This window comes from Phoca vitulina, unplaced genomic scaffold (assembly GCF_004348235.1).
Source record: "Phoca vitulina isolate PV1807 unplaced genomic scaffold, GSC_HSeal_1.0 scaffold49, whole genome shotgun sequence".
Classification (NCBI taxonomy): Eukaryota; Metazoa; Chordata; class Mammalia; order Carnivora; family Phocidae; genus Phoca; species Phoca vitulina.
Window position 1 is genome coordinate 12,076,902 of NW_022589752.1, and position 12,137 is coordinate 12,089,038.

Sequence of the window (12,137 nt, forward strand, 5' to 3'; positions counted from 1 at the left end):
GGCTGGTAGTAGGGAAGATGAAGTTAAGGGGAAGGATATAGGACAGAGCTGAAGTTCTCAGACTTTCTTGCCTCCCAGAGCCCTTTGTGTCTCAGTAATTTTTTTTACCCCTAAGTCAAAAGAAATACCTAATGGTTCAGCTTCTTTAAGGTACAGACTACTTAATAGTAGTCTGAGCATGTCAGGGTTTCCCTCACAAATTTAAAATATCTCATATATTTCTCTACCTGTGAGAAGTCACTGAAGGCAGCACAACTGGTCAGGAAACATAACAAAATCTGACTCTGGGTCTGTCTGATGCCAAGTAAAATAACAATGTAATAAATAATACTCTGCTATGAGTTAGTCACATCAGAGTACATTAAATGTGGTATCTCATTTAATCCTAACCACATTATTAAATAGGTCTGTCTGCTTCCAAAGTCAACTACAACATACTCCCCTCTTAGCTGATTAAAGTGATAGTAAGGTGTTGGCAAATGGCAGTCTTATCCACTTAGTCTCAAAAAATATGTATTTTTGTAATGTGAAAAAAAGGTCTTAGAGGTAAAACATGAAACTGAACATTTTACAAATGTCCACAGCTATTGTAATGACTGCACTATACTTCTATTTCCAAAACCAGACCAATCTAATGGTCTGCCCTCATCTTGACCCAGCCCTGAAGAGGATATATACAGGGACAGTACTAAGTAGAATATTAATTGAAAGTTGATTTCTTAGGGCAGGACCTCAAAAGCCTTGATGGAGCCCAGCCATGGGGAGGAGCAGGGAATGTGTTGTGGGGAACTAGAGAGGACACATACACTCTAAGAGGCAATACGGTCCCCTTGAAATCTGGACTATAACGTAAAATCGAACAAACGCGAAAACTCTGCACCTTCTGAAGAAAACATGCCAAGGGGCTAAATTTAGTCCTTGCAAATAGTCTTAGATACATGATTAAATTTCTCAAACATATTAGTGGTAAGTGGCTAAGGAGAGAGCCTTAAGGAAGTTGAAGATTATTAGAAGAATCCAGGAGGAGGCTATTAATTCTGTGCAGGAAACTGAAGTTAAAACTGCACAGTTCAATCTACTTTATACATTTTGTATTTTCTGGGACTGTGTGTTTTTCCAGAAGTGGTAATAGGTGCACCTTATATTTAGTTCTGTATATTTTAATCTGTCCAGTACAAAATAATCTTATCAAAATAAATAAAGATGTTCCAGCAAGAGACACTGTTCATTTTTCTCCCTGCCATGAATGACATGGCATCAGACTATTTGTCTCTGCATCAAGCAGCTTAATAGCATTTGAAATCCTGCAATTCTATCAGTCACAGGAAGCATGATCACAAACTTGGATAGAAGTCACTAACTTAGCTCTTCAGTTGCCCTGAGAAAGAAGGAACCAAGAGATCTGACTAGGAGAATTGTTGTCATGGATCTTCAGTGTTGAAACTCAAACTAAACTTAAAAGAGTATCTATCCAGTATTATAAATGATTAGAAATGCTGTTAGTTTGTCACTAATTCTAAAGCTCAGAACTTATTTGTCAGTGGTTTTGAAAGATCCTGTTCTCAAATCCCGAATGCTGTAGCTTTTGTTTTCCTAAGGCCATAACTGCAAAATAATTGAGAGACTCACATAGTCAGACCAAGACAGTTCCAATTATAACACTAAGGCTATGACCCTGCCTACAAACAGAATGAAAGCCAAACAAAACAGTAGTACCTAAAATCTAGCTGGCTCTTCCTGGGAAGTACTTCAAGGAAAGCAATTTTACTATTTGTATGCTCCTTGGGGGGGGGGGGGGGGCGGGGATACAAATCTGCAGTTATAATAAAGCAAAATAACTGTTATGACAAATATCTACTCAGAGTGCTACACAGGATCACATAAATTACCCCAGGGAGGTAGGGTGATGGCATGTGACCTGAGTTTGGAGGTCTCTTAGGGTACGGTGGATATTTTGGCTTGGGAGAATGGTATGTTTGAAGGCACCAAGGCCTGGATTAGTTTGATCATCGCCAGAAGTACAGGATGTTCCGTATAGCATGAGGCAGAGCATGTGGGAAGTTGCTGGACATAGGGCAATGCAAAATGGACAAAAGTCAGTACATGAGGGGATCTAGACTTTGAGCTCTGCTGAAAGCTGTAGAAACCACTAATGATTTTATGTCAAGAAGGGATATGATTTGACTCTGTTTCCGAAAGGTCACAGGCAGAGATAAGGATAGACTGAGGGAGGCAAGATTTAAGGCAGAAAAGTCCTCTGAGTCTCTTCCTACAGTGTTGCTCAGCCCCCCGCCTCACAGACTTGGGCTACAGAAGGTCCATCTTGATTTTTCCCTCTTAGGAATTAAGAATTGAGACAACTCCAGTCAATTGATTGCGGATGCTCGAACTCAGAAATACATTTAAGGTTATGTGGCAGAGTGTGGCCAGGTATGAACAACAGCAAAAAACCAGAGGAAGATCTCAGAGAGAAAGAAGGAAGAGGCTGCATACAGCCAGAGAGAGGCAAGGATGAGATACAATATAAATACAGAGGCTGAGGGGCACCTGGGTGGCTCAGTCAGTTGAGCCGCTGCCTTCGGCTCAGGTCATGATCCCAGGGTCCTGGGATCGAGCCCCACATCGGGCTCCCTGCTCAGCGAGGAGCCTGCTTCTCCCTCTCCCTCTGCCTGCCTCTCTGCCTACTTGTTCTCTCTCTCTGTCAAATAAATAAATAAAATCTTAAAAATAAAATAAATAAATAAATAAATACAGAGGCTGAACAAGTGAGTTTCCAGTGCCTGGTTTCAGCCCCTTGCGAGGCCCAGCTCGATTTCCTGCCTTCAGTCCCTATGCCCTTACTACAAACCCCTTTATTTTCTTTCAGCAAGATTTGAGTCAGATTCTGTCGCATGCAAACACAATGAACCCTGTCTGAAGCAGGGCCTGAACTCAAATACACAATGAAAACAAAGAGAGGGGTGCCTGGGGGCTCAGTGGGTTAAATGTCTGCCTTCAGCTCAAGTCATGATCATAGGATTTCTGGATGGAGCCCCATGAAAGGTTCCCTTCCCAATGGGGAACTTGCTTCTCCCTCTGCCTTCCCTCCCACCCCCGGCTCATGCTGTCTCCCCTCCCTCCCTCTGTCAAATAAACAAATAAATAAAATCTTAAAAAAAAAAAGAAAAGAAAGAGAATAGACAGGATATAAAAGATATTAAGGAAGTAAAATGGAAGGAAATTGCAATGGTTGGATTTGGAAGGGTTGGCTCCCATATACAGTCTTGGGCACCCACTGGTCATACTCTGCATTGCAATGGGGATAATAGGAGAGGCAGAACTGGAGGGAAATGGTAGGCATTCATTTTGTACATGAAGAGACCAGTGACAGTAGGATATGCAAGTAAAAATGTCCAGCAGTTGGATATAATTGTATATCTCAGAGCAGTTCTGATCTGGAAATGTAGGTGAGGTCATCTCTCACATGTAGATGGTCATCAAAACCATGACAGTGGACGAAATCTCCAGTAGAGCTGTAAGCCAAGGCCTGGGGAACACAGACATTAAGGTGCAAAACAAGTAGGCAAAGTCATGAAGGAGACTCGAGATGAAATGCTTTGATGTGCCAAGAAAGGAAAAATTTTTAAGAGAACCATGCCCATGTGACAAGAGTCTAGACACCTACCTTGCTGAGAGGATGACAAATGTTGAGTGTGGACCGCAGAATCAAACCCCCTAACATCATCTGACTACCTTGGATACAAAAGGCATTTTGCTGCCTCATTTCATCTTCAAAGCAACTTTTCAAGACAGGTGGCAGCATATCCTTTTAAAGATGAGGGGAAAAGACCAAAGTTCCCTGGGGATGGGCTAAGTCATATTGTGTATCTCTAGTCCCTGGCAGAGAGACTTCCACCGATTTGTTTAAATAACGAATAAAGAAGTGAACGTTCCTACAATTTTAAAATCGTCTACATGGAATTAAGCAGACTGGTTACTCTCAAATCCACATATGACGGGGGACCAGGTTTTGCTTTATGGATACAGCAAACCTATCTCCTGGGGCACAGCCCCGGATTTCATGTTGCTGTTTCAACTCCCTCACAGCATCTCTATTTCTTTTACTTACCTTTCAGCAAAACATGAGTCAGAGAAAGGGTAGGCAAGGAGCTCATGTTTTTATATTACCAAATATGTCCTGGGGAACCCAGAATCTTAGTTGCTGATACTTTAACAAACCATGGAGATAAATCTTCATTAATTGCCACAGAACCTTAAATTCACATCTGATTCAGAAAGGATGCAAAAGAGTATAATAATCTTTTGATGTAAACCACAAGTCATGCCACATGGGGTATACTTAGCCACAGATTCTCCCACCTCCTAGGGAGGCATTATTAGCTCTGATTATTCAAAGGTCATTGAGGTCTTTTCTCCCTGACTTAAGATAAAAAGAACACATATAATTCTGAAGTGGACAACACTCCTTCCACAACCATGAGTTAGAAGAAAAACACTATTATAATTCCTTTCTATATTCTGAGAATAGAGAATGCATGAAAGAAGGATATTAAAACAATTTCGTATCTACAGAGGCTGCCTCAAATCCTGGATTAATGGGTGCGGGCCAAAGAGGATGCGTTAACTGTGGAATGTCCCTGCTTCCCGCAAATTCCCTGGAATTCACAAAATGCAATACACAGTGAGCAGAAATGAAGCTAGCATGGACTCTGTTCCTCCCATGGGCCTGAACCATATATACTATTCTCTTCTACCCACTGTAAGAACTGTAGGAGGTATTTTTCCTGATTTCCAGATCACTGAGACTCAAAAGTTAAAGCAATATGTAGAGTTTACGCAGCAAGTGTACTAGGTTTGGATTCAAATTCAGATCTAGGAGCGCCTGGGTGGCTCAGTCAGTTAAGCGGCTGCCTTCGGCTCAGGTCATGATCCCAGGGTCCTGGGATCGAGCCCCACATCGGGCTCCCTGCTCCACGGGAAGCCTGCTTCTCCCTCTGCCACTCCCCCTGCTTGTGTTCCCTCTCTTGCTGTGTCTCTGTCAAATAAATAAAATCTTTAAAAAAAAAACAAAAACAAATTCAGATCTAACTTCAAACGTTGTGTTAATATTTGGTATACCACATTTCTGGCCAGAAAACAATTCCATATAAAGAAATTTTAAAAATATAACAAAACATAATTTATATATGCTCTCTTCATGTTCCAGGTAAAACTAATCTGTTTTCTGTGTTCCTACAACATATTAATTTGGCTTTTATGTTGCATCGTAAGTATTTATGTCTAACTGCTCAGTAGACTACAGACTTCTCAATGACAAGAATTATAGTTTCCAAATATTTGAAGCTCTATCAACAATATAGTAAATGTTGGTTCAAGGAATAAATTAATACTTTAGCAGATGTAGTTTTAAGAATCCTGCGACAGGACAAAGTTATTTGTGAATTATACCAAAAATACCTCCAAAAGATAATAATATTCAAGGAAATATACTGTCATTACTTCTTACGAAGCTCTCATTTTATTACTTACTTTTTGTATGGTTAGTGACCTTTTTTCACTAAACATTAATTTGCTATAACTATGTTAAGATACTAAGAAAATCCATATCCATACTGTGTAAACTTATTTCTACACATATTTGAAGACACAGCAAGAGTTTAAACAGATGCTCCTCATGCCCTGCCCCTTATGCTCTTGGCCCCTCTCTGAATTCCCCTGTAGTTATACTGGAAACTCAATGTAGAATCTGACAGTTTCTAGTTAAATTCCCTGTGTCTCTCTACTTCAGTCCCGAGAGCTATGGCCCCAGGAGAGATTGCTCAGGGAACCCCCAGAATGACTGCAGGCATGACGCTCATATTGAGGGACTGGGGATGGTGAAGAAATAGTCCTGGAGGAGTTCTGAAGCACATTCTATACTATTCCTCAGCAGGATTGAGCTCTAACTGCTGACTGAGATCAACTGCTTATCAGCACAGCCTTCACAGTATCCCTGACCCTACCACACTTTCTCTGCTCTCTTACTCAGGCTTCTTGGTTTCATCTCCCCCACTCCCCTCAAATCACCTGCATCCAGTTCTTTGTCTTGGGGCCTGTTTTGGGGAACTCAAATTAAGATAGGTGTACAACATATACACAGGGAAATGGGAAGCAATTAGAACACTAGAAAGCCATTCTGTTTAGAGCTTCATCTGATGAGAATGCTTTGCTCTATACAGTAAGATAGTGATCTGTCACCAAAAATGGCCTTAGAGTCCAGAGGTCGAAGTTGCATCCTTTCCCTTGTACAGGATTTGAGAGGCCAGTGAAGTTCACTGGGCTTGAGCCTTCCCTTAAAACATCATGGAAGCCACAGAAAGTTCTCTCACATCAGGTTATAGGTTTGCTACTCAATCTTGGAGCAAAGAAGTACAGTTAACTATAACCAAGACTGTCCTTCTAAAAAATATATACTTTGGAAATAAAAATGTGGTCTTAACATATAAGAAGCTAAGCATCCAGGACAATGACTGGCATGTGGTAAGCATTAATCAATCTTCCAAAAATTATGCCAACAAAATACATTTTTCTTTTTAGACTAAAACTGATCTCCTGCAGTCTGATAACTTTTCATCCAAGAAAGGTTTAAAGCATTTCAAACATAAATGTTTTAGCTTCCACTTTACTTGAAACTCTATTTTTTTTTCTCATTCAAATGTACATTAAAGTTCACTTTAATCTACTTTCACTTGAAAGGTAATTAGAATGAAGACAAGTAACTGGCACGCCTAAAATCCCATCATGGAGACAGATCTTAAAACGAATTCTCTCAATTCCTGGGTCAGTATTTTTCCCAACACATTAAACTCATCTTTCAAAGGAGTGAACCATGAACCTTAACTATATTCTCATCGACTCAATCCCTTTCATCCAATGAACACAAACAACTACAAATACACACATCCTGAAACATTCCAACGAGGTTAAGCATACTATCATTCAACAGCTTTGCTGGATTATGTCCAGAGTCCTACTGAGGAGGCAGAGGGAGGGGAAGGCTCACATTAGGGAGCAGATGCTTTGGTCCATTCATCCTGCTTGCTGAAGATCACAGAGAGCAAGCCCTCACCTCTGGTTCGGATTTACAGCAGGAGAATGCATCAATCCTTATTGTTTTCTTCTTATTTCTTGTCACTTTTATTTTTCTCTATATTTACCACCATCTGGCCATGCCTGCTTGTTGTGCCATGTTTCCTGACTGCATGATAATTTTTTAATTATAAAATATAAAATATAAAAATATAAATTTTTATCCTAGGAGAGCTTGTTGAGGCTAAAATATGAATGGAACACATTCAGAAATATTGCCCTTATGAAATTAAATTAATTAAAAATGACTAACAAATATAAATGACTCACCCAACCATCAGACTGGCTTGTCCAAGAACTCTAAATCAGGGTATAAAGCAAAGGCCTTAACTGGGTACCAACAGATAAAAGAATCTGATGAGATTTATGATTCTTGAGATGGATGCCACTTATTAGCAGACATTCTACATTTTTTTTTATCCTTGGATGGTACTGAGTTCCACTAACTCAGATTTCTTAACTTACATCACCACCAAACAAGCTTTAAACAGTCAACTCTGGGCATTTTGGTGTTCTACAACCACAGTAGTTCATGTGATAAGGAGTCATAAATCAGGGTTCCAGCCTCAGTGCTAAAACTTATTAATTGACAACAGACAAGTCACTGCACTTGTTAAGCCTTAGCTTCCTTAGCTAGAGAATAAACAGAGGAGCTGCCGTGCCTACTTGACAGGATTTTAAGGAAGGTCAAGAAAGATCAGGTCTATAAAAATACTTTATAGTGTTACATATATAAAGCAGTAAAAATGTTTGTTCACATAATTACACCATTAGAGGGGCTAACAGTTTTGTCCTATTTTTTTTTTCCTTTTCTGTTAATATTTAAGTGAGTTAATACATGTTAGAGTAGTATCTGGTATTTAATGTTCAATAAGTGATAGCCATTAACTTTATTATTATAAGGACATATTTTCCAAAGGTCTTTATTATCTCTTGTAAATAGGACAAAAGAAGAGATCACCTGGAGATTAAGGGAATGCAGTTATGGAAGTAAGAGTGACTGCCCATCCAATATAAATGCCTATTTCCCACCCCTACTTTAAATTAATAGAAAAGGGAAGAGTAGGAAGAGATAAATATGGGAACCCTAATCTAAGAGAAGAATAGCTTAGAAGTAGATGACTGGCACAGAGTATCCTAAAGAAATTTATTCCCCCTCACAATCCTTTTTAGCTGAAGCTGATTCAGAAGCTTAAATTTCTGAATTTCCCTCTCCTCTTTACTACTGATCTTCTGTGTAACCTTCAAGTGAGCCATTTAACCACTTGGTCTTCTCAGATAAAAATGTGATAACTTCCATCTGTCCAAGATAGACTGATATATGTTCATCAGAATGTTATCAAGATATAGCTTATTATAAGTTCCTGAAAAGAAGCAAGATGCTATCAGACCTCCATGGAAACAGGTGTTTATCTTATTTTTCTTACTTCCTCTCCCGCTCTCCCTCCTGCTCACATATAAACACATTTTGGCTGTGGTAATAATAACGTGGGAAGGGTTCAAGTATTAGTACTCATCAGATAAAATTTGTTAGATAGAAAATGGAAAGTTTTTGACTTTATGAGTAGAGTTTAGAGTAGATCACAATGAGAATTTAAGAGAGTTTCCTTCACTTTATCATCAACCTCATCTATCACTCCTCTCCTTAATCGCATGTGGAAATATTTTATTGGTCTGTGACATACAGTGCCATAATATCAACACTTTCATATCAGGAAAGCTAGTACTCCATTTGCTCTGTTCTTTCTCTCTTGTGAAAAGAGAATAGTCTATTCAGCATGTCTGAAATTATTAAGTGATTACAGGCATTAGAAAATTGCTTCTTCTAAGAGTTAAATGTAGCATCTGAAGTATGTTATACTTTTAAGAACTTAGAAGTCCTCTGTTCAATAGGATAGAGGATAAAGTATAGGTTAGGATATAAATCTAAGTTATCATACAAATAAAAATACTTAGACATATACACACTATACACAAATGCAGTATTTTTTTTCATGGTAGAGGATGTGAAAATTAAATATTCCAAGAAGAAAATCTATTTCCTTGACTGAGATAGGATACTAAATAGGTCAAGGAGCTAGAAATAAAAATCCTATGAGGGAAAAGAGAGAAACCTAAACATGGTAAGATCATCTAATGTAATTGTAAGGATGATTTATCTTTCAATATTTTTCTATATGATCTTTGTATGAACTTTTCTTGGTGAGAAATAGAATTCAAAATACCTCTTATTTCAGGTTCACACAAACTTTGGGGTGAAAGATGGGTTTTGCAAAAAGATTTCAACTTCTACAGATTATTAGGTTTCGGCTGCCTACTTTATTTCCCACTTAGCCAGGAAGAAGCTGAAAAGAAAGAGTAAGAGTAAAGAAATACACATAATGGAAAATCCATAAAAACAGAACTCCCAATTAACAAAATGACATTTTTAAAATAAGAAAAAAATACAATTAATATTTCCTACCAAAAACAACAAAAAATAAACTATTAGACTCTAATTAAGAGGTTATTTCAAATTAGAAAATTTATGATAATATTAACTGAATCTTAATTAAGAATGGAAAAAAATACATGTGCACACACCAATTTGACATACTAGAGAGAGAGTAGAAGAGAATACATTATATATGAGTCCCAGATTAGTCATCTTCCATCCAGATGATGACAGTAGTAAGTCTATTATAATGAAAGACTTATACTGAGTTTCATGGGCTTAAAATATGAATGTTTGAAATTGTATATTATGAATAACCAACAGTTATTTGTCATAGGTATTGAATCATTTAAGTGTTTAACCCTCTAACCTCCAGACATTAAAATGTCTTATTAATTTCTTTAGGGAGTTGGCCAGCTATTTTGCACCATGTAGAAGCAATCTAAATCGAGCCATCATTTACCTTATTTTATTCTTCCTACTTCCCAGGATAAATACTCAACTGCAAGCAAAAGCTGTAGGACAACACTACCTATATTACGTACAGTTTGTGATAAGCAAAGCACATAATGACTACAATAAATCTTAAGGAATATCAGAATTCTTATGCCCATACTACTTGATCTCACAGTGAGAAGGTTGAGTATTTGGAGAAATGAACGCCTTATTAAAATCTGGAAACCTTCATTAGCACAGTTTATACTAGATAGCTACGAATGGACTATGACAGTGATTTCAACTAGGGCACGTCGGCCTTAGCCACTACCCATCAAAGACAGTTGGTCCTGTTTGTGATGTTTTATAGGAATACAAAAGTACAAGAAAAATTCATTTTGTCAAATTTAAATGCCCAGAAAAGGGCAGAACAAACAAAAAAAGATTTTCAGTAACAGAGAACATATTTTAAATAAGGTTGATAAAATAGATATTCACATAGGATATTACTGCATTGCATTATTTGAAAGCATGGTGTTAGCCTTGTTACAATTCTGTTCCATCACCACACTTAGGATGGTGGACACAGAACAGTCATGGTATACCACATCCAGAAAACAAACATGTTGGGTACTCTACTGACAGGCCTTTATTGAGCTGATAAAGGTGATGAAAAATGAAAGTACATATTAGAGGGAAGGAGGAGAGGATCAAATATTAAAAATGTAATCCAGGAAGTTATAGTCTATCAAGGATTATGATTAAAATCAAATTCACAGGGGTGCCTGGGTGGCTCAGTCAGTAAGCATCTGACTCTCGATTTTGGTTCAGGTCATGATCTCAGGGTTGTGAGATCAAGACCTGCATTGGGCTCCACACTCAGTGAGGAGTCTGTTGGAGATTCTGTGTCTCCCTCTGCCCTTCCCCCGGCTCACACATGTGCGCTCACATGCTCTCTCTCTTAAATAAATAAATAAATAAATCTTTAAAGTGGAGTTTCTTAACAAATCCTGATTTAATCTAATGGGTCACTGGGCCCTAATTACTATTTTTAATGATTGTTTTAACCAAGTCACTCTTCTCAAATGATCACTAAATAAGTTATCATACCCCAAGTAACTTCAAAGGAAAATATCAAAAGTCCTAAGTACAAATGCTTTATGAAGTAAAATTGAATTTTACATAATTTATATTTTTTGATGAATAATTTTAACCAAGAGATAGTGGGGAGAAACTTCTAAGATTTAGCAGGTTTTTACCCAACAACTAGTTTATCAGCAAAACTCATGACTTTCCTCTAACAACCCACATTCTATTACCTAGGATCTTAAAAATCTACTCTGTGGAGGACTGGAATAATCCTGCATAGCCCTTATCACAATTTGAAATTCTACATTAAACTGTGAATTTATTTAATGTGTTTCTCCCACCAGCCTATATACGCTGTGAGGCCAAGAAGCATGTCTACTTTATTCAGTTCTGTGTGTCTTGTATAAAATAGGCCGTCAAAAATGGGTTTAACCAACCTTGCAGCTGAGGGATAAATCCCACTTGGTTGTGGTGAATAATCCTTTTAATGTACTGTTGGATCCTATTGGCTAGTATTTTGGTGAGAATTTTTGCATCCATGTTCATCAGGGACGTGCACCCCAATGTTTATAGCAGCAATGTCCACAATAGCCAAACTATGGAAAGAGCCAAGATGTCCATCGACAGACGAATGGATAAAGAAGATGTGGTATATATACACAATGGAATATTATGCAGCCATCAAAAGGAATGAGATCTTGCCATTTGCAACGACGTGGATGGAACTGGAGGGTATTATGCTGAGCGAAATAAGTCAAACAGAGAAAGACATGTATCATATGACCTCACTGATATGAGGAATTCTTAATCTCAGGAAACAAACTGAGGGTTGCTGGAGTGGGGGGTGGGGTGGGAGGGATGGGGTGACTGGGTGATAGACACTGGGGAGGGTATGTGCTCTGGTAAGCGCTGTGAATTGTGCAAGACTGTTGAATCTCAGATCAGTACCTCTGAAATAAATAATGCAATATATGTTAAGGAAAAAAAAAAAAAAAAGAAGAAGATAGCAGGAGGGGAAGAATGAAGGGGGGGAAATCAGAGGGGTAGACGA

At 38.3% G+C, this 12,137-nt stretch overlaps 1 protein-coding gene across 1 annotated transcript in view; it reads right to left on the reverse strand.

Annotated features, from left to right (window-relative positions):
* Positions 1 to 12,137, reverse strand: part of SLC2A13 (solute carrier family 2 member 13) — a 361,603-nt gene that overhangs the window by 188,236 nt on the left and 161,230 nt on the right. The window lies entirely within an intron of this gene.